This window comes from Alexandromys fortis, unplaced genomic scaffold (genome assembly GCF_014885135.2).
Source record: "Alexandromys fortis isolate MF-2015 unplaced genomic scaffold, M_Fortis_MF-2015_v1.1 scaffold_150, whole genome shotgun sequence".
Classification (NCBI taxonomy): domain Eukaryota; kingdom Metazoa; phylum Chordata; class Mammalia; order Rodentia; family Cricetidae; genus Alexandromys; species Alexandromys fortis.
The window spans coordinates 697,272-717,287 of NW_026068027.1; the positions used below are offsets into that span (position 1 = coordinate 697,272).

At 47.6% G+C, this 20,016-nt stretch overlaps 1 long non-coding RNA gene across 1 annotated transcript; it reads left to right on the forward strand.

Annotated features, from left to right (window-relative positions):
- Positions 1–1,297: 1,297 nt before the first annotated feature.
- LOC126514887 (uncharacterized) lies at positions 1,298–19,365 on the forward strand. Its single transcript, XR_007595701.1, has 2 exons — positions 1,298–1,418; positions 17,087–19,365. It is a non-coding gene; the product is annotated as an uncharacterized lncRNA (long non-coding RNA).
- Positions 19,366–20,016: the final 651 nt, after the last annotated feature.

Consider the following 20,016-nt stretch of genomic DNA (forward strand, 5'->3'; position numbering starts at 1 on the left):
ATGAACTGTGTGTGAACGGTGGCACCATGGCAGCCGCAACGCATCAAGGCCCAACAGGTGTGATATTCCAGGACTCAAGCGTCACTCTTGAGCAGGTTACACAGCCCTTGAAGACTCCTGGGAGTGTGGGAGGCAGTGGTTTGCCAGAACTTCCGCAAGGATGAGTCTCGGCCTCTGACGTGTGATGGGAAAGCCTATTCTGTTTTTTGTTTCTTGGGTTTTGGGGGTGGTAGTGGTTTTGTTTGTTTGTTTGTTTGTTTGTTTGTTTGTTTTTTGAGATGGCGTCTCAATATCTAGCCCAGTCTGCCCTTGAACTCACAACCCTGCCTCAGCTTCCTGTGCTGGATCACAAGCATCACCGCAGAGCCAGGTGAGACTATGGCTTTGATGAGGACTGCTGTCACATTTGAAGAATATGCTAAGCCAGAGGACCTTGGTACCCACCTCTAATCTCAGCACTTGAGAGGCAGAGGCAGGAAGAGCAAGGAAGTTAGCTTTGTGCTAGGGAAGAAATTAAAGGTAAGCCTGGGCTACAGCCCTGTTTTAAAAATAAACAAAGAAGCCAGGTATACTGATGCACGGCTTTAATCCCAGCGCTCAGGAGGCAAAGGCAGGTGGAGGATCTCTGAGTTTAAGTTCTGTGATAGCCAGGGTTACCCTGTCTCAAAGAAACAAAATAAATAAAATAGTATCCTGAAGGCATTTCAAAGTAAGGAGAAGGTATCCTTGCCTTAAAGCTGGGAGAGGGACACACACACACACACACACACCACACACACACACACACACACAGCTGCACAGGAGCAGTGGTGACCGCATGGAGCAGCTCTCCTGCTCTACCTAAGAGAATGAGGAGAAGGGAGATGGTGAAATAAACAAAATGAAAAATACGGGACTCCCCTGACTGTCTGTGGAGCAAGCTTGTGGCACCAAAAGAGGCAGGAGGAGGCTGGACAATTGTCTCGTTGAGAACACTGCGGCTCTTTCAGAGGACCCTCGCTCAGTTCCCAGACTCCCAAATACCTATAACTCCGGCTCCCTCACACCGGGAGCATACACATAAATAAAAATAAATCTCTAAAAAAAAATGTTTTTAAGGCAGGAGAACTTCCAGTCTTTCCCCAAAAGCCCAGCCCTAGCTAGACCTGGAAAAACCCAGCCAGTGACCACACCCTCTGCCTCAGAGGCTCTCGTTTCCTTCTAGGACAACTTGAAGTACCCACCAACTGCTGCACCCCACATCCTCCTGGCAATGCCCAGGCAACAGAGGGCACAGTGATAGGGCAGACCGGGAGTGATTCGGGCCACCTGCTGGGCTGAAGGTGAAGGCAAGTGCTGAGCGAGGGTCGCCTCTCCTGGGAGCCTCTGGCTGATGGGAGCAAAGATTAATCATCTTCTCCTTGCGCGGTTCGGCCACGGTATGTAGTATAATTTATATCTCCTTTCAATTGTAGTTGATTGGAAATTGTTAAATGGCCAGAGGAGAACCATGGTCTAGCCGGGGAAACAAAATATCAAATAGATAATTCATCAGGATAAATTGAATCTGGGAAATTGGTTAAGTCCTGGCAGACCGAGGGATCTCTTGGAGAACAAGGCACAGCTGCCAGCCCTGTGGCAGGGACCCCGCAGGGCAGGAAAGCCTGGAGGAAAGGTGTGTCCCTACAGCCATGGGCTCCTTTAGGGGGACTCAGAGAGGCTAATTCTCAGACTGTTGGAGTCCACACGTATTATTAGCCATCACACTTCTCTGAACCCTAGCTGGTGATTTCTAGAACCTTCCCTGAGGGCTTTAATAACCAACAAACATAAGGGGAAATGCTCGATATCATTAGGCAGGAGGAATTACATATCAAAACTACAATTCCCCATAGAATGGCTACGCTGACGGGAACCCTTATACACTGCTCTTTAGAAGGTAAGCTAGTCCGGCCACTAAGGAAATCAGCACTCCTCTTCAAAACAATAAAAATAGAACTACCATGTGATCCCGTCCTACCCCTGGCTATCTACCTGAAGGAATGTAGGCTGCCTCCCACAGAGATACTTGCACATCTGTTCATCACAGCACCATTCAAAACAGTCGGCAAGCAGATTCAGCCCAGATGTCCATCAACCAGAGAGAGGATAAAGAAACTGGGGTCTGCTCGCTCTGAGGAGTATTATTCGCTCCTGAAGAGGAACGAGACCAGCCGTCTGTCGCACAACGGAAGCAGAGGACATGATGTTGGATGAACGAGCCCAGAGTCAGAGAAGCAAGTCTCACGTGTTTCGTCTCACGTGTGGAAACTGAAGATTACTGTGATTGCAGGGATAGGGGAAGGTTGGGAATGGAGTGTGAGAGACTTCTGATGAGACCCTACACGCTGTGTTGGTAGGTCTAGCACACGAACCACGTTAGTGTGTTCAGTTAAGAGATGTGTAAATATGTGTTAATAAGAACAATAGATGCAGTTAAGTGAGCAAACAAGGAAAGGAAAGCTGTGCCCAGCTCCCTTCCCTAAGGCTGTCCCTGCCCAGCACGGGGACAGCAGCCATTGCTTCAACTATAATCAGAGGCTTTGACAAAGGTACCTGTGACAAAGGTGACTTTGAACAAAGAAATTCTGTACTCGAGACTATATTGTGCTACCCAAAATTGCCAAGAGACTTCACCCAGAAGTGACTGCAGAAATCTGAGACCGGCTCATGTGAATCCTGGGCAAGAAAACGTGGGCCCAGCTGATTTGGCCTACTGTATACCAGTGAAAAGTGCCGGGCACAGACACAGGATAATGGGGCTGTGGCTGAAGACGGGTTCTTTGGTTCATTATCCTTGTTTTGTGTGTGCTTGATCTTTAGGGTTTTGGTGTGTGTGTGTGTGTGTGTGTGTGTGTGTGTGTGTGTGTGTGCGCGCGCGCGCGCGCGCCTGTGTAAGGGTACACACACGAGAGTGCAGGTGCTCAGAGACAGTGGATTCCCTGCAGCCGAAGCTATAGGCAATTGTAAGCCACCCAATGTGGGTGCTGAGAACCACACCCAGGTTCTCTGGAAGAACAGTGAGTGCTCTTCACTGCTGAGACATCTTTCCAACCCTCTGTATTCTGTTTTCCAGCTCTGGCTGTGCTGGAACTCAGTCTGACTGGTCTAGAACTCAGTATGTTAAGACCAAGCTGGCTTCAAATATGCATTGATCCTACTGCCTCCGGCTCCTGAGTGTTATGATTCCAGGCAGACACCACCATGCCCAGCCTGGGATCTCAGGTCCTGAGCCCTCCTGCAATGTAATATAAATCGATTGCTCAGCATGTACAAGACCCTAGATTCAGTCCCCAGAACTAGGAGGAGAAGGGGTTAGACCACAAACACACAGACACACTACACACACACTTCCCTGAAAGATTACAAAGTCCTCAGGCTCCAAGGAGCTAAAAGCAGGACTGTCTAAAGCCACTAGGCCCTCATTGTGGGTTCCTCCACAGAGCTCAGTCAGGGCCTGGAATTCCCCACTCTGTGGGCAGGGCTGTCCCTGCCTCAGCTTCCCAGTAACAGAGATCTGCAGATGCTGGGCCACTCCCCACAGCTGCCCTGAGCTAACATACCCAAACCCAGAGGATGAAAGCAAACTACGGGCCCTTTCATTAACAAGATAAGATTGACATTTCCTGGAATGAACCAACGCGGCTTGCTGACTGGGTTTATGACGCTTCCTTCCCCTACTCCTCAACCCCAAAGGGATAATCCTTATCTTCTACCCCGAGTATGGGATCCAATGGATTCGTCCTGAATCCTAGGTGCTTCACCCATGAGAAATAGCCCAGTTCACATCACAGGTCCTAACTATGAGGAACTGAGGGCAGAGGCAGGTTGACGCAAGTTCCAGGTCCTTTTTTTATTGTGTTTATATACCTCTCCACCTTGAGTGCAGACCCCAGTGGGCTCTCCTCTAGATCAACGTGTAGCCTTAATGCCAGCTGTGCACACCACCCGCTGAAAGCCCCTCCCCCCTTACAAAGCTGGAGAGATAGCTCAGTCACTAAAGTGCCTGCTGCATAGCATGAGGACATGACTCCAAATCTTTAGCACCCGCGTCAAAAGCCTGGCACAGCAGTGTACACATCTGGAACCCCAGCAGTGCTGGGAGGGTGAAGAGAAGAGGATCCAACAGTTCATTGGCCAGCCAGCCTAGCCAATCAGTGAGCTCCAGGTTCAGGAAGAGACCGTGTTTCAAAAGGCAAGATGAAACTGGGCAGTGGTGGCACACGCCTTTAATCCCAGCACTCAGGAGGCAGAGGCAGGCGGATCTCTGTGAGTTTGAGGCCAGCCTGGTCTACAGAGCTAGTTCCAGGACAGGCTCCAAAGCTACAGAGAAACCCTGTCTCGAAAAACCAAAAAGGGAAAGGCAAGATGGAGAGTGGTTAAGGAAGACAATTGAAGTCAGCCTCTGGCCTCCCACATGCCTGCGCACATACATACACTTCTCTCTTCCCCCCTCTCTCTCCTACACACGCGCTCACGCACGCGCGCACACGTCCTTGGCCATCACCGCCTTAAAAACCCAGCTTAGACCATCATAACCCACCACAGAGCTGATGACAGAGACACCCCTCCCCCAGCTGATAGGTCCCTCAACTGATGATACCTCTCTTGGGTGGGCAACCATCACACAGGAAGTGGCTTCATGCATGAGGGACAATGCAACTGCCTTTGGCCAGTGGACTAAAAGCAGAAGTGACGAGTGCCATTAGCCGCACAGAGGACTGAGGAAGGAGCTTCGTGCCTTCCCTATCCACTGGCTCAACAGAGACAGTTCGAGGATGTGGAAGATGGGCCAATGTATCCCGGGCCTGGAATGGCCTCCCAACTCCTGCTGGCAAGACTGCATGAACAATGATGCATCCAGGAACATTTTACTTTGTATTTACCACAAACTGACTAAGCTGTCTGCTTCTCTGTTCCAGCAGCCAGCCTGGCTCTGTCCCCTTTCCTTTGTCCACTTTCCCCTCCAGTACTTACTAGCAGAGAAGCTCAAAGCCAGAGAAGGCACATGTGAGTGCATGTGTACGTGTGTGTGTGTGTGTGTGCGCGTGTGTGTGTGTGTGCGTACATACATGTGTATGTCCATAGTTGTGCACGTGGATCTACAGGCGTGCATGCTTACAGATGTGGAGGTCATAAATCAACGTTGGGTATCATTTCCCAGGAAGCCATCCTTCTGAGTGGATCTGACTGGCTGTGCAGCAAGCACAGCAATCTGTCTGTCCCTGCTTTGCTCCCTCTGGGATTTCCAGCACACACCACCAAGCCAAGCTTTTTCACTTGGGTTCCAAATTCAGGCTCTCATAGTCTCACAAGTCAAGTCAAAGATTTTTATGCAATGAGGAAATTGTATCACAGACAGGAAGTTCAAAGTCAGGGTGTCCTGTAACTGAGTGCCAGTAGATTGGTTTTTGCTCTTGAATTTGTCCCGTTGTGGTGACATGGTAGCTATAGCAACTCAAGGCCTCATCCTCTCCCACAAGATGCATTTAAAGACTGGAAGAGAAAAATATCCCTATGTTGTTACATTATGTTCTCTCTCTCTCTCTCTCAGTGTGTGCTTATCGTTTGAGGTTTTACTTTTTATTTTGTTTTGTTTGGCAGGGGTAGTGGTGGTAGTGTAAAACATGATCTCACTATGTAGCCCAAGCGGATTTCAAACGGTTCTGCCGCCTTGACCTCCCCGAGTGCTGAGATTACAGGTGTCACTCCCCATATGTAGCACTTTTAAAATATGTAAATTACTCCCAGAAGTCTCTCGGAAGACTTCCTGTCACATCTCCTTGCCTTGGTCAGAACTGGCCACATGGCTGTTCTTAATGACAAACTGAGTGGAGCAGGAGTAAAGTAACTGGATTAGATAGGCCCAGGCCTGAAGCTCTGACTTCAGCCGAGGCATGTGGCCTGTGGGCACCTGCAGCCAGACAGGACATGGCAACTGGACAGGGCCTTGTCTGTAGGCCAGATTTACCAGTCCGCTATTGTTCTCTTACATTCTCAGCCTGGGAAAGATATAGAAGCAAAGCAAGAAATCTGTATTCAAGAATTGGTAGCAATTGGCTGGGAAGTTGTCTCAGGGGCTAAATAGTTTGCCATGTCAACATGAGGACTGGAGTTTGGCTTCACAGAACCCAAGTCAAAGCTGGGCAGGCATAGCAGCCCACGTCTAATCCCAGCACTGGAGTGGAGAAGGAACCCTGAGACAAGTTGGTTATCTGGACGAATAGAATCCACAAAGCCAGGCTCAACAGGAGACCCAGAGCTCAGGAAATAAAGGAGAGTGATTGCGGTAGATAGACATCTGACAGCCTCAGGTTTATAAACATACACTCGCACATATGTGCCCACAACATGCCAACATGAATACATACATTCACACATAGGCACATAAAACAAGAAGGAAAAAGGTGTCTTGGTCAGGCTTTTGTTGCTCTGAAGAGATACCACGACCATGGCAACTCTTATAAAGGAAAACATTTAACTGGGTTGGCTTACAGTTCAGAGGCTCAGCACATTCCCATCATCGTGGGACACAGCAGCATGCAGGCAGACATGGTGCCGGAGAGACAACTGAGAGTCCTACATCTTACAGGCAACAGGAAGTGATCTGCTTCACTGAGTGTGGCTTGAGCATATATGAGACCTCAAAGCTCATCTCCACAATGACACACTTCCTTCTTCAAGACCACACCTCCACCAACAAGGCCACACCTCCTAATAATGCCACTCCCTTAAGGGACCATTTTCTTTCAAACCACCCCAAAAAGATTTATACAATCATGTTGGTGAGAAAGATATTTTACCAAGTACCAAAATCTTCAAGGAGAGCTAGTGTATAGCTCACTGAGAGCCCTGGGATCCATACCCACTGCTGAAAAAATGGAGAGTTAAAAACTTCAAGGCACGGTGGGGTGCTCCTAATGACTCCCTGCCAGGCTCTAACTTGTCTCTGCCTCATGACACAATCTCATCATTTATCTAATCTCAGACATCTAGAGTCCCTGGTTGGAATCTTCTGAGGCCAGCAGCTGCTCTTTGCATTTTCTCCACATACAGCTCTGGGTCTAGGGCTGTTATGCAGTAAGGACAGTGGACATTCATGAGTGTTTACACTCCAGCTGGGGAGAAAAGCCCACACAATACAGTGTGATGGTCCAATGGATTGGTCAACCAACAGTGAGGACTGTCTGCTAGTGAGGGAGGCTGTGAGTGCAGAGACAGACTCAAGTTCAAATCCTGCACGGGTCATTCACAAAGTGACCTTGGGTAAGTCAGTTAGCCTCTGAACTCCTGGCTTTCCTCTGTAGAATAGGAAAACAGTCTATGTTGCAAGGTAGTGACTTAATAGAGCCCAGAGACATGCTGAGCACAAACTGGCCAACCTGATTCTGATGTTGTTGTCATCACTGATAAGCAGTGAGGGTGGAATGATCTGCTCTGTCTCCTTAAGAGACAAGCAACACCCACTCCCTCCCCCATCCACTGAGGCAAGCTGATCTTCAGCTTCCTGCCAGGAGTCTCTTCCTTCTCCCTCTCAGAAGGCAGTTTCCCTCTCTTCTCTCTCTCTCTCTCTCTCTCTCTCTCTCTCTCTCTCTCTCTCTCTCTCTCTCTCCTCTTCTCCCCTTCTTCCTTCCCCTTCCAAAACCCACTAAATAAATATCCAACCTCACTCTGCATGGTGTGCCTATCCATGTCTCTGTCTCTCACCCGCTGCCATGTGTCTCCCTGCCCAAGACCAGCCGCCTTCAAAGACCTGCATCATGGTCTCATGGCCAGCTGCCTATTGCAGCCACTTAGGGACCTGCAGCATTTTTAATTAATCCACTACAGTGGGTTTAACAGGAAATCCAAGGACTAGGGATGTAGCCTGGTTAACACAGTGCAAGCATGAAGTCCTGACTTCAGTCTCCAGTATTTCATTTAAAAAATAATCACAGCAGGTGTCTTAGTCGCTGTTCTATTGCTGTGAAGAGACACCATGACCAAGGCAACTCTTAGACAAGAAAGCATTTAATTGGAGGCTTACTTATAGCTTCAGAGGCTTCGTCCATTTCATCATGGAGAAGAATGTGAGGGTACACATGGTGATGGCGTAGTAGCTGACAGCTACATCCCCTAGTTCTCAGGCAGAAAGAGAGACTCTGGGCTTGGGTGGGCTTTTGAAACTGCACTTCCTCCAGCAAGGCCACACTTCCTTTCCTCTTTCTTTCTTTCTTTCTTTCTTTCTTTCTTTCTTTCTTTCTTTCTTTCTTTCTTGTTTGTTTGCTTTTCGGAGGCAACACCAGCCTTGGCTGCCCTGAAACTTTCTTTGTAGACCCAGAATAACTAACCTTGAACTCACAGAGATCTGCCGGAACTCAGCCTGAGATTAAAGACTTGCACTATCATACCTAGTTAAAGCTACACTTCTTCATCATTTAGGTTTTTTGTTTGTTTGGGGTTTGGGATCTTTGTTTGCTTGTTTTGTTTTTGTTTTCATTTTGCGACAGGGTTTCTCTGTGTATCCCTGGCTGTCCTGGAACTTGCTTTATAGACCAGGTTGGCCTCAAACTCAGAGATCCACCTGCTTCCGCCTCCCAAGTGTCAGCTTTTTATCTGCTTTCTTAGTTCTTCTAATCCTTTCAAATACTGCTACTTCCTAGTGACTAAGTATTCAAATGTATGGGCCTATGGGTCCATTCTTATTAAACCACTATAACAGGGACAGAGAGATGGCCCAATGATTAAAAGCAAATGCTGCTTTTGCAGAAAACCTGAGTTCTGTCTCAGCACCCATGAAAGGCAGCTCACAATCACCTGTAATTCTGGCTCCAGGGTATTCAATGCTTCCCCTGGCCCCTGAGGACACTTCACGTGCACATGCCCTCACACATCCACATAATTAAAAATAATTAAAAATTTTTAGATGGATGTAGCAGCACTTGGCTGTAATCCAAAAACTTCAGAGGTATAGAAGCAATAGGATCCAAAGTTCAAGATCATCCCTGGCTACTAGCAAATTCTAGGTGAGCCTGGAATCCATAAGGGGGGGGGAGTATAAGGAGGCGGTGGAAGAGAGAAAAGGAGAGGAGAGGGGAAAAGAGGAGAGAAGAGGAGAGGAGAAGAGAGAGGAGGGGAGGGAAAGGGAGGGGAGGGGAGGAGAGGAGAGGACAGGAGAGGACAGGAGAGGACAGGAGAGGACAGGAGAGGACAGGAGAGGACAGGAGGAACCAGAAATCTAGCGTGAGACTGGACTCAATAGCGGTGCTGTGGCTACAAACACAGGTTACAATGGGCTGATGAGTAGAGCCAGCAGTCACTCGGGTGTAAGAGAGGGACCAGTTAAAAGACAGTCTCAGAGCAAGTACTAAGGGCCACCTGGAAGTAATTCTCTCCCAGCTCCTGTGACATTTCTTACGGATTATTTTTGTTGTCTTCTGCTTCTCCATGTGTCGTACTTGTGCTCATGTTCGTGATTGTGTGGCTGTGTCCCCCTGCGTGTGGACACCAAAGGTCAACACTGGATGTCTTCCTCAGTCACTCTCCACCTCGAGACAAGGTCTCTCATGAGATCTGGAGCTCATCAGAAATGGCTATCCTGACCAGTGAGCCCTAGGCCCCAGCTGACTTTTATTCGCCGGCTCTGGGATTAGAGACACATATTGCCACACGCAGCATTTTCCTGTGGCGCTGGAGATCTGAACTCAGGTCTTCACACTTGCACGGCAAGCACGTCATCAACTGAGCCACCTCCGCTATCCCTCACAGGGTTTTGTTATATAACCCTGGCTGACTCGGATCTCCCTGTAGAGACCAGGCTAGCCTCAGATTTGAGGTGATTCTCCCCACTCTGCCTCCAGGATACTAAGACTACAGATACGGTCCATTGTGCCCAACTCTGAGAGAGTTTTGAACCTAGAAAACTAGTTTTCTCTCCTGCTCCATATCTTACCTAGTCTTAAAGAGTTCGGGGTTCATGATAAAATCCTTCCAGTGGGTTCTGGGGAACATTCCCTAGCATGTAGCTCCATCCCAGGGCAAGCATGGTCTAGCAAATCATCAGACCTGTCCTTTCTCCCAAAAAAAAATCTTCCCAGTGATCTGGCCTTTCCACCTATTACCTCCTCACCTGCTGCCATAGCCGGTGGCATTTAAATATCTCATGACCCAGCCAGACATGTGGCTCAGAACACACAAATACACCAGGTATAAACACCCTATCTACATACACACAAATGTAATACTTACCCTTGCTACATGTATCACACTGTTTTCTGTTTAGAGATGTTGATTGGGACCCACTAATATAACTGAATGAGTCACCATGGGCCTTGTCTCGCAGTTTGAAAACCACTGTCCTGACTTTTCATCATTTCACCTGGATTTGGTTATTATGGTGGTTTGCATAAGAAATGACCCCCATAGGCTCATCATAGGGAGTCACACTATTAGGAGGTGTGGCCTTGTGGGAGTAGGTGTGGCTTTGTTGGAGGAAATGTGTCATTAAGGGGTGGACTTTGAGGTATCAGAAGCTCAAGCCAAGTCTCGTGGCATTCACTTCCTGCTGCCTGCAGGATGTAGAACTCTCAGCGCCTTCTCCAGCACTGTTTCTGCCTGTCTGCCACCATGCCATCTGCCATGATGACAATGGACTAAACCTCTGAACTATAAGCCAGTCCCAATTAAATCATTTCCTTTATAAGAGTTGCTTTGACCCATCAGTGGTGGTGTACACCTTTAATCCTAGCACTCAGGAGGCAGAAGCAGGCAGAAGTTCGAGGCCAGCATGGTCTACAAAGTGAGTCCCAGGACAGCCAGTTACACAGAGAAACCCTGTATTTTTTGTTTGGTTGGTTGGTTGTGTGTGTGTGGTTTTTTTTTTGTTTTGTTTTGTGTTGTTTTGTTTTTGCTTTGTTTTTGTTTTTTTTGAGACAGGGTTTCTCTGTAGCTTTGGAGCCTGTCCTGGAACTAGCTCTTGTAAATCAGGCTGGCCTCGAACTCACAGAGATCCATCTGTCTCTGCCTCCTGAGTGCTGGGATTAAAGGCGTGGGCCACCACTACTCAACAAATATAAAGATCTTAAATAGATTTTATTTGAGATTTTAGAATGAGGCCACACTTCATCCTATCAAACAGAATGATTTGTTTGGAGAGTCCGAGTAACCGGAAGGAATGAGAAAAGAAAGGGCCATCTCAAAGTGACTCTTTTTGCCTGGCAGGACAGGGAGAAAGAGTGACAGGAAGTAACTGGTTAAGGTCAGGTTGCTTCAGGTGAGTTTTTCATAAGGAGGAAAGTGGAGAGACTTCTTTACTGTGGCCATTGAATCCAGTCCTCTGAGAACATTGGCCCTTACCTGCCTTGGTTTCCTGGGATGTCAGATTACAACTGGGTTTCTGTAGGTCAGTGTGCAGCCCTGATGTAAGGAGCTCCGGTTTTGCTTGCAGTCTGGGGCACTGGGGCCTCTGCCAGGAGCTCAGTCTGTGAGGATGCTGCCTGCACTCTATAGCCATGGGGGGAGTGGTGGAGTCAGAATTTCAGCCGTGTCTGTGTCCCTAGTTAAGCCACAGAGTCACAACACACACCTCTCAGGGACCCAAAGGCTCTCAGAGCTTGGGAATCTAAACTCCAGGATACCGAATGTCTGGCCTCCAGTGCCACTAACAGGGAACAGACACCTCAGCCGTGCAAAAGACTAGAATACAAGAGTCCATCTATCCCAGCAGAAAAAGGACTGTGACTTCCTAGTGGCCATCAGAGACTTCAAGTACAACCTCCAGACCAGGCCCTCCTGTCCTGTGTCCAGGGTGTCCCCTTCGCACACATGGACCACAGAGGTAGATGCATCATTAAGTTGTTTGAAGTCAAGCCTGGTGCCCGCAGCCCAAATGACTGGACATCTGTCCTCACAAGTGACTGGGCATCTGTCCTCACAAAACCAAATCACCTGCCACAAGTCAAACAAACGAAGGTGACTTTCTCACCTGGCCAGCACTAGGTAGGCCAGTGTTCAAGGTGGCCTCCAATGTCACCTCTTCCCACCTCCTGTGGGAGGACTCTGGCTTCACACTCCCAAAGGCACCCCAGGAAGATACCTATTGTGAGCACCCAACAGGAGGCTGAGAGCCAGGGCAAGAGAGGGTGGGACTTCACAGCCAACGGAAACGGAGGAATTTCATCCTAGAAGCTTGGGGTATTGGCAGGAGGGCTCTAAGAAACAAGAAACAGGAACAAAAGAAATAGCTACCCAGCAATCAGGAGCCGGAGCTGTGGACACACCAGGCCACTCTCATTTTATAAGGCCTGTGATCTAACACCCACTTTCAAGATATGCTCACTACAGTGTAAAACTCTTTCTGTCCTGCCAGATCATTGGAAAGTTACACACACACACACACACACACACACACACACACACACACACATATGCACATTCACACGCGCACCACTTTTGCCTCTGGGTGAGGTCGTGAGGGGGTGGATTTTGAAATAAAGGAAGACAGTGGCTGGGTTGACAAACAGGAATGACGAAAGTGTTAAGATGGTTGTCTAGATAGAAGTAGAAATCAAGGGCCAGACAGAAAGTGCAGCCCCCCCCCCCCCCACTCACAGAGCCTCTGAAATCTGGGGGAAGTGTTGAGACTTTCCACAAAGCAGGGCTCAAAGATAAGAGACAATCTTAACCAGACATCAAGGGGTGGGGACCCCAGGCTAGTGCCTGCTTGAAGGTTCATTTTGTTTTGCTCTTAACTGGCACGCTACTGACCGAATCCAGAGCCTTGCGCATGCTAGGCAAACGCGCTACCTCTGGAGTACCTTCCCAGTGTTCCGTTAGGTTCACCCCTACTCCACTCCCCACCCCCAAAACTGAACCTCTTTTTAGCCTTGGCTGGCCTGGAACTCACTCTGTAGACCAGATGGGCCTTGGACTCACAGAGATCTGCCTGTCTTCACCTTCCAAGTGCTGGGATTAAAGATTTCATTAAAGATTGTCACGTTCTTTTCTTTTCTTTCTTTCTTTTTCTTTAAAGACAGAGTTTCAATGTGTAGCCCTGGCTAGTCTCAAATTCTCCATTGTCTCCCGCTGAGTGCTGGATTTTTACAAGTCATCTGTGTTGGACAACAGTCCTCAATTGTTCAAACATTTGGTTGGAAGAGATTTGCGCTGAGATTTGCATACTCTGCACAAAGCAGGTTATATGGGTGGGCACCATCCAGTCTGTTGAAGGACTGACCAGAACCTGGACAAACTTGAACTGCAGCATGGACCTCTCCCTAGGTCTCTGTCCTGATGGTCACATGCAGTTTGGACTCACTAAAACTCTCATTACAAGATTCAATTACTTAAGAATCGATCTCTCTGACTCAGCCGTTAATGGGACATGCTGCTCTTCCAGAAGGTCCCAGTTCAGTTCCCAGCATCCACACCACAAACCGCCTTTCTAACTCTAGCACCAGGGACCCTGACATCTCTGATCCCATGGCCACGGCACTTATAAGCAGATACTCCCACCGAGACATAATTTAAAAAAATTTTTTTAAAGATCTCTTTTACCATTGCCCCCACCCCCGCACCATCTCTCTCTCTCTCTCTCCCTCTCTCTCACCCATGCCCATCTACGCACACCCCACTACAGTTCTCTCTCTTTCTTCCTCTCTCTCTCACCCATACCTGTCAGGAGCCATTTCCCCCAAAAAGTATTGCAGGGACCATTGTCCTGGGGATGTTTGCGGAGAGCCCCACACCCCAACTGTATTGAGAACTGTTTGTTGGTGGAGCCCACCCCACACCCAACTGTCTTGGGAGCTATCTGTTAGCAGAACCTGCCCCACATTCCAACTATCTAGAGAACTGCTTGTGGTTGGAATCACGGAGGGAACGATTTCTCTTGCATGGAGAACACTAGGTGTGTCGACTCGTGACCTCGTGAACAACCACTCGTGACCGACTCGTGACCATTGCTGCCCCAGCAAGGTCCCTTCCTGCCCTTGCCATGCCCCTGCCCCCATCCCAAGCCAAATTCCTCATCCAAGGGCTATATAAGCTGCTGCCATTGTGCTAATAAACGGAGGCTTTGACAACAGATCTTGCTTGGCCTCGTTCCTCTTTCCCACCCGTGTCTTTTCAGATAGCGCCTCTTCGGGACCCTGGAATAACTGACCTGCCAGGTGGGTTACAACCCCAGACTGACATCCACACACCTCTCCCTCCTCCACTACAGCTCTCTCTTTCTTCCTCTCTCTCACCCATACCCATCCACACACCTCCTATTCTCTACCCTTTGCAGACCCCTGACAAACACAGACTCTATACCCATCACACACTAGGTATGTTATGTCTAGACAAATTCTGGATATAAACACATGCTTTACACAAAACCTTGCCAATTCTTGTCACTTCCAACTTCAATGTGGTTCTCAAGCAGCTTTCTTTGCTGAGACCCCATGGCTTCACCCATACCAGACAAGTTCCCTAACACTGAGCCACACCTCAGCCCTCAAGCCCCTATGCTGGAAAGGAACTTTTCTGTTAAGAATACAACGTACAGTTGGGCAGCAGTGGTACCCACCTTTAGTCCCAGCACTCAGGAGGCAGAGGCAGGAGGATTTCTGTGAGTTTGAGGAGAGTCTGGTCTACTGAGCTAGTTTCAGAACATCTTCAACACCCCTCCAAAAAAGAAGAACACAACTTACAGTTTCTCTAACTGTCCTTCAACTGGTTGGGGTACACTGACTCATGGGTACAACACCGCTAGGTGACATAGCCCCATCTTTACACTCAGAGAAGGACATTCCTGTTGTGTCCACATGCTTCCGATGGTAAATATGCAACAGTCTAACAGTTAAAAGTGACTAAAACACTCCTCACTCCGCAGATGAGGGACAGAAGTCACTGGGGTCCTGGGTAGGTACTGGGCCCGCCATCCTTGGGAATTCAGACTATCCTGCACTCCCAAAGCACTGGAGGCCACCGACACACGGTCACCAGAGTTCCTCCATCCGCAGGTATCTGTTTGCTTGCTTCTTCCTTTGGTTTCTCTAGGACCATCTTCCCATTCTTCCTCCTGCCTTCGCAGACAGATCTCATTAAACTGTCATTTCATACTCTGGTTTGTTTTTATTGTTCTTTCAAATTTCATACTGTGACTCAGGCTGATCTAGAACTCACGGTGTAGTCATACTGTCCTCAAACTCAAGGCAATCCTCCCGCCTCAGCCTCCCGGGTGGTGAGAAGCTGGGGATGCCTTCTCTTTACACCAGGAAGCAGGGACTTGCTATGAACTGTGAATGATCATGGGAGCAGAGGTCAGGAGCAGGGCTTAGGTTGTGACTGCCTAGGGCCCGAGAACTCATGAAACAGCTCCTCAACACGTCCGCAGTCCATCCTTTCAACACCTCCAGAAAATGTTATCATTTCTCCTTGTGAGGCAGGAACTAAAGCAAAGGTCAGACCGTGTGGCTTGTTAGTGAGACTCCGCCTAAAACAGGCCTTTCTACTTCATCTGAGATGTCTGCCAAGGGCCTATGGATTACAGGCTTGGTCTCCAACACCTGAAGCTAAGATGGAATCTTCAGGAGGCAGAACCTAATGGGAGGAAGTTAGGTCGTTGGGGATGGGGCCTTGAAGAGGATATTGGGACCCCAACCAGTGTCCTCTTCTTCTTCTCTCTTTGCTTCTTGACTATCACAAGGTGAACACACCTGATATAGGTATGAATAATTTGCATTGGTATGGACTTTAAGGTCAATTTTGTTAAATGTATATGTATTTCTGATATTGATTAAGGTATTGTGATTGTGTAGTTCATTTTTAAAACGTAATGTGTAATTAGGAAATATAGGTTGTTAATGGATAATCATCAATAATAGTAAAGCTTGTAGTCATGTTAGATTTTCTTAGATATATAGAGATATATTTCAATTGGATAGGCATTCTTCATATCTTTCAAAGACTGCAGAATATGGCATTTAAAATATTTTAATAACTTAGGGCTTTTCATGACAATGAGACATGTCTGCTCCTGGCAGCACCAATCTACTTCAAAAGGAAGTAGCATCGAAGAGGCTCGTTATGGAGTTGGTTAGCCATTTGGGCAAGAAACTGCTCTTGCCTGGACTGATGCATAAACTGAACACAAAGAACCCACAGAGAGAGGACTGCTGAACTTGCCTAAAGGTGAGATGATCTTTCGGGGTTCTTGATTCATGAAAGAGTCTGCGAGACATTCTGCAGGACAAAAAAAAAAAACTGAACTGTCTTTGAAATTTCCTGCTTCATGGAAATGTCTGCTGGATACTATGGGCCTGTAGGCCGAAGATGGATGCCCCAACAGTACAGAGGAACTTTGGGTGACTGTCCAGGCAGCGAGATGTCTCTGTCATTTCTAGAGTTTTGGACTTCCTCTTTACTTAGGTATTATTATATCCTTCTAGAGTCTTTGATGGAGTTGAAGAATAGAGTTATAGTTTTCCTTAGTTATGATAAAAGATAAAATAGATATAAATATTGTAATTGTAATTCTTGCTATATATAGCAAGATAACTATTTTGCTATATATATAATTTTACTATGTTAAAATGAAAGCCTTCTTTTTTGTTTAAACAGAAAAAGGGGAGATGATGTGGGAATGATTTCTTTCTAATCTGTTGCTTTCATTGGTTAATTAATAAAGAAACTGCCTAGGCCCATTTGATAGGCCAACCCTTAGGTGGGTGGAGTAAACAGAACAGAATGCTGGGAGAAAGAAGCTGAGTCAGGCAGTCACCATGATTCTCACTCCCGACACAGCTGCAGGTTAAGATCTTCCCTGGTAAGCACACCTCGTGGTGCTACATAGATTATTAGAAATGGGTTAAGAGGCTGGAACTAATGGGCCAGGCAGTATTTAAAAGAATACAGTTTCCACATAATTATTTCGGTTAAAGCTAGCTGGGTGGCGGGACACAGCCCAGCCTGTTAATCTTATTACAACACACACCCACTTTGATGCCCCACTACAGACCCAATGCATCAGGACCGGGACCTCAGAAGAAACCTACAAAAACCTGAGCCAAAATAAATGTTTCCTCCTTTGTGTTAATCACTCCAGGTATCTTTGTCACAATGATGGGAAGCTTACTAACAGAGGCGTCACAGCAGAGCTCTCTGGAAGCCCCGGGAGTTGCACAACCTCTCAAAGGGTCATGGCCTCTGCTGCCCCTCCTGCTGCCCTCCCAGGAAGAAACAAGGGAATGTGAATGAGGACCAGTCCTGCTCCAGAGAGCATCCCAAGCTCGGCTCTCACTGAGAGGAAAAGTTAATTAATCCTCCACAACCACAAAGGGGGGAAAAACAGAACAATGAGAATAGTGTGCTAAGGTTTTTGTGCAACGTGGGGAAAATAGAACAGAATGTGAATGTGTCTGTGTCTGCTTAGATGGAAGGATGCCTCCAAAAGCTGTAAAGACGGTTGCCTCTGGGAAGAGAGCCTGCCAGGAAGAAAGCAAGGAGGCATTCCAGCGTGTTCCCTTCTGGGCCTTTGGAAACAGTTGAAGAAGGAAACACAGAGGCTTGGCACACAGCTCAGTGATGGCCACTTGCCTAGCTGGCCCCAGGTTCGTCCTTAGCACTAGAGACAGAGTAAATATAAAATGCGCACAAGTGTTTGATGGAATAAGCAACAGACCACTGAAGGTACCCCACATGATGGTACCCTACAACTGAGGTCTAAAATGAGTAAATCCTCTTCTCTGTGTGTATGTACTTCTGGTAATCAAACTCAGGTCTCATGTGTGCCAGACAAGTGTTCCATTACTGAGCTACAACATAAGGTGACTTTTTCAAGGGATTCTCAGAATTAAGGTCTGGGGATTGGGGATCAGAATCCCAGAACTCCTTGATGATGGTCATCCTTCTAGTAGGTGGCCTTTTTATTTCTTTTTTCTGTTATCTTCCTGTTTCTGCCTTTGCCCAGAGGTCCAGCGTGCCGCCACTCTCCTGTCTGGTCACGTTCCTGGCCACCAAGGCTGTATCTGTAAGTCTGTGGTAAGGTGGCCTTTGGGGTGGTACCCAATCTTGTAAAAGTATCCAGTTGTGGGTCAGGACAGGAAGAAGCCGGCCTTCAAGATAGTTGCTTAGAGCCTGCAAAGCTTCTCTCAAAGGGGACTGCAGTACACAAAGAGCCCAGGACACCATGGATTCGGGAGCCTGTGTTCACCTCCCCAGGGTGCTGTCTCTCCTGGATGTGTTCTTGTGAACAAAGGCCAGAATACAATGGACTGTGATGTTTGTTCCAAAAAAGAAGGTTCAGAGTTATAGGGCCCAGCTATGATGAGCTCAATAGAGGCCCAGGGCTTACCCTAAGGCAATACCTGGCGGGTTCCAAGTGAGACCACTCAGGTACCACTCAGGAACAGACCATCCAAAAGAAATTCCTAATGTTCCAACTGTTGTAGAAAGGATCACCTGATGTCCCTTAGCCCAGCACACCCATCCCCCTTCACCAAGACACCCCTAGACAAATGTCAGCCAATCAGGGGTCCTGAACCTTAGAAATCCCTCACCTCAACCTCTGCTATTATAAAAACTCACCCAACTGACTCAAGGCTCTCTGAATGTGCCAATGTATCGGATGCACAGAGTCTGAATTCAAACTTTACTTTTACACACGTGACTCCGTCTCCTTGTTGGTTTGGGGGGGGGGGGTGACTGTGAACTGGGCATAACAATAGTCAGAAACACCTGATGCAAAAGCCCTTGCCTCTCTCCTCAACTCTGTTCTGTTCTCTTTGCCAGAACTCTAACAGTGGTGAAAACATTGGCAGTTTGGGGTAATCTACACACTGAAAAACAGAGACACAAAAAAATCACAGTAAGCACATGGGATTCCAAATCAAAGTCTGGGTCTTTTATGTAACCATGTCATTCATTAGCACTATGACCTTAGGCAGGATGATGAACGCCATAGAAACCCCTTATCTTCACTGATGAGGGAACTGTGACACCTAATTCCTCAAAGTGCCCAGGGGATTAAAAAATTAATATGCATGACAATGGGACAGGACAAGACTGCAAAGGTTCTTCCATCTTACATTCTTTCTGGGACCATTTTAGGTTTAGCTAGAATTTGATCACCTTGATGGAAAGCCCGGTGGAAAATTACCCAAGTCTACTCTAGGTACCTGAGGTCAAGCTGCCCCAGCTAACTTATCTGAGCTTCTGTTAAACTGCTTGCTTGCACAAAACCTCCCCTTCCAGCTGCTGAGCCTGATACCAAGATGTGGTTTGTTGCCTTTTAAAACCCCTTACTCTAAATGCTTGGCATTATACTTGGGTACTGAATGCCTGAGTGTAGTCCTGGCCAGCTGGAATAAAGACTTCTGGAAACTGGGTCTGAGTGGTCTTCTCGGATGAGCTCCCCATATAACCAGCCTACTGGCTGTGCATAATAGGGGCTCTTATCCATCTCTCTCATGTATGATGAGCAAATGTTTTAGCACAGAGCGGTATCCCCAGACCTCCCCCTTTCTCTCCTCTGGTTCCCTTTTCTGTCTTCCCTCAGTGTCACAGTCACATAGTTCTCATTTCCCCACCCTATTACCCAGACTCTTTGCCCATAAGTCACAGCACACCCTATTCTGACTGAACCAGTGTACAAACAGAAATGCTTTGGCTTCATTTTTGTAAATGTGAGTGTGTCGTGTGTGTATATATATATGTATATGTTTGTGTGTGTGCGTGCGTATGTGTGTGTTGATGTGTGTAGGTGCATCAGTGTACAGGTATGTGCAAACATGGGTGAACATGCATGTAGACACTAGAAGACAACCTTGGATATCTGCAGCGGTCGGATTAATAATCACCAAAGGTAATAGGTATTTGAACAAGTTTAATAACAAAACCAGACTCACGAAACCAAGGTTCCAGCGGAGTAGCCGGCGGAGACAGGAGAGGAAGGGAAGGGGCGCGCAGCCTCTGCCCGCCCAATATATCAGTAAACATACGCCCGAGGGCAGCCCGCCCCCAAGGGGAGGGCTTATC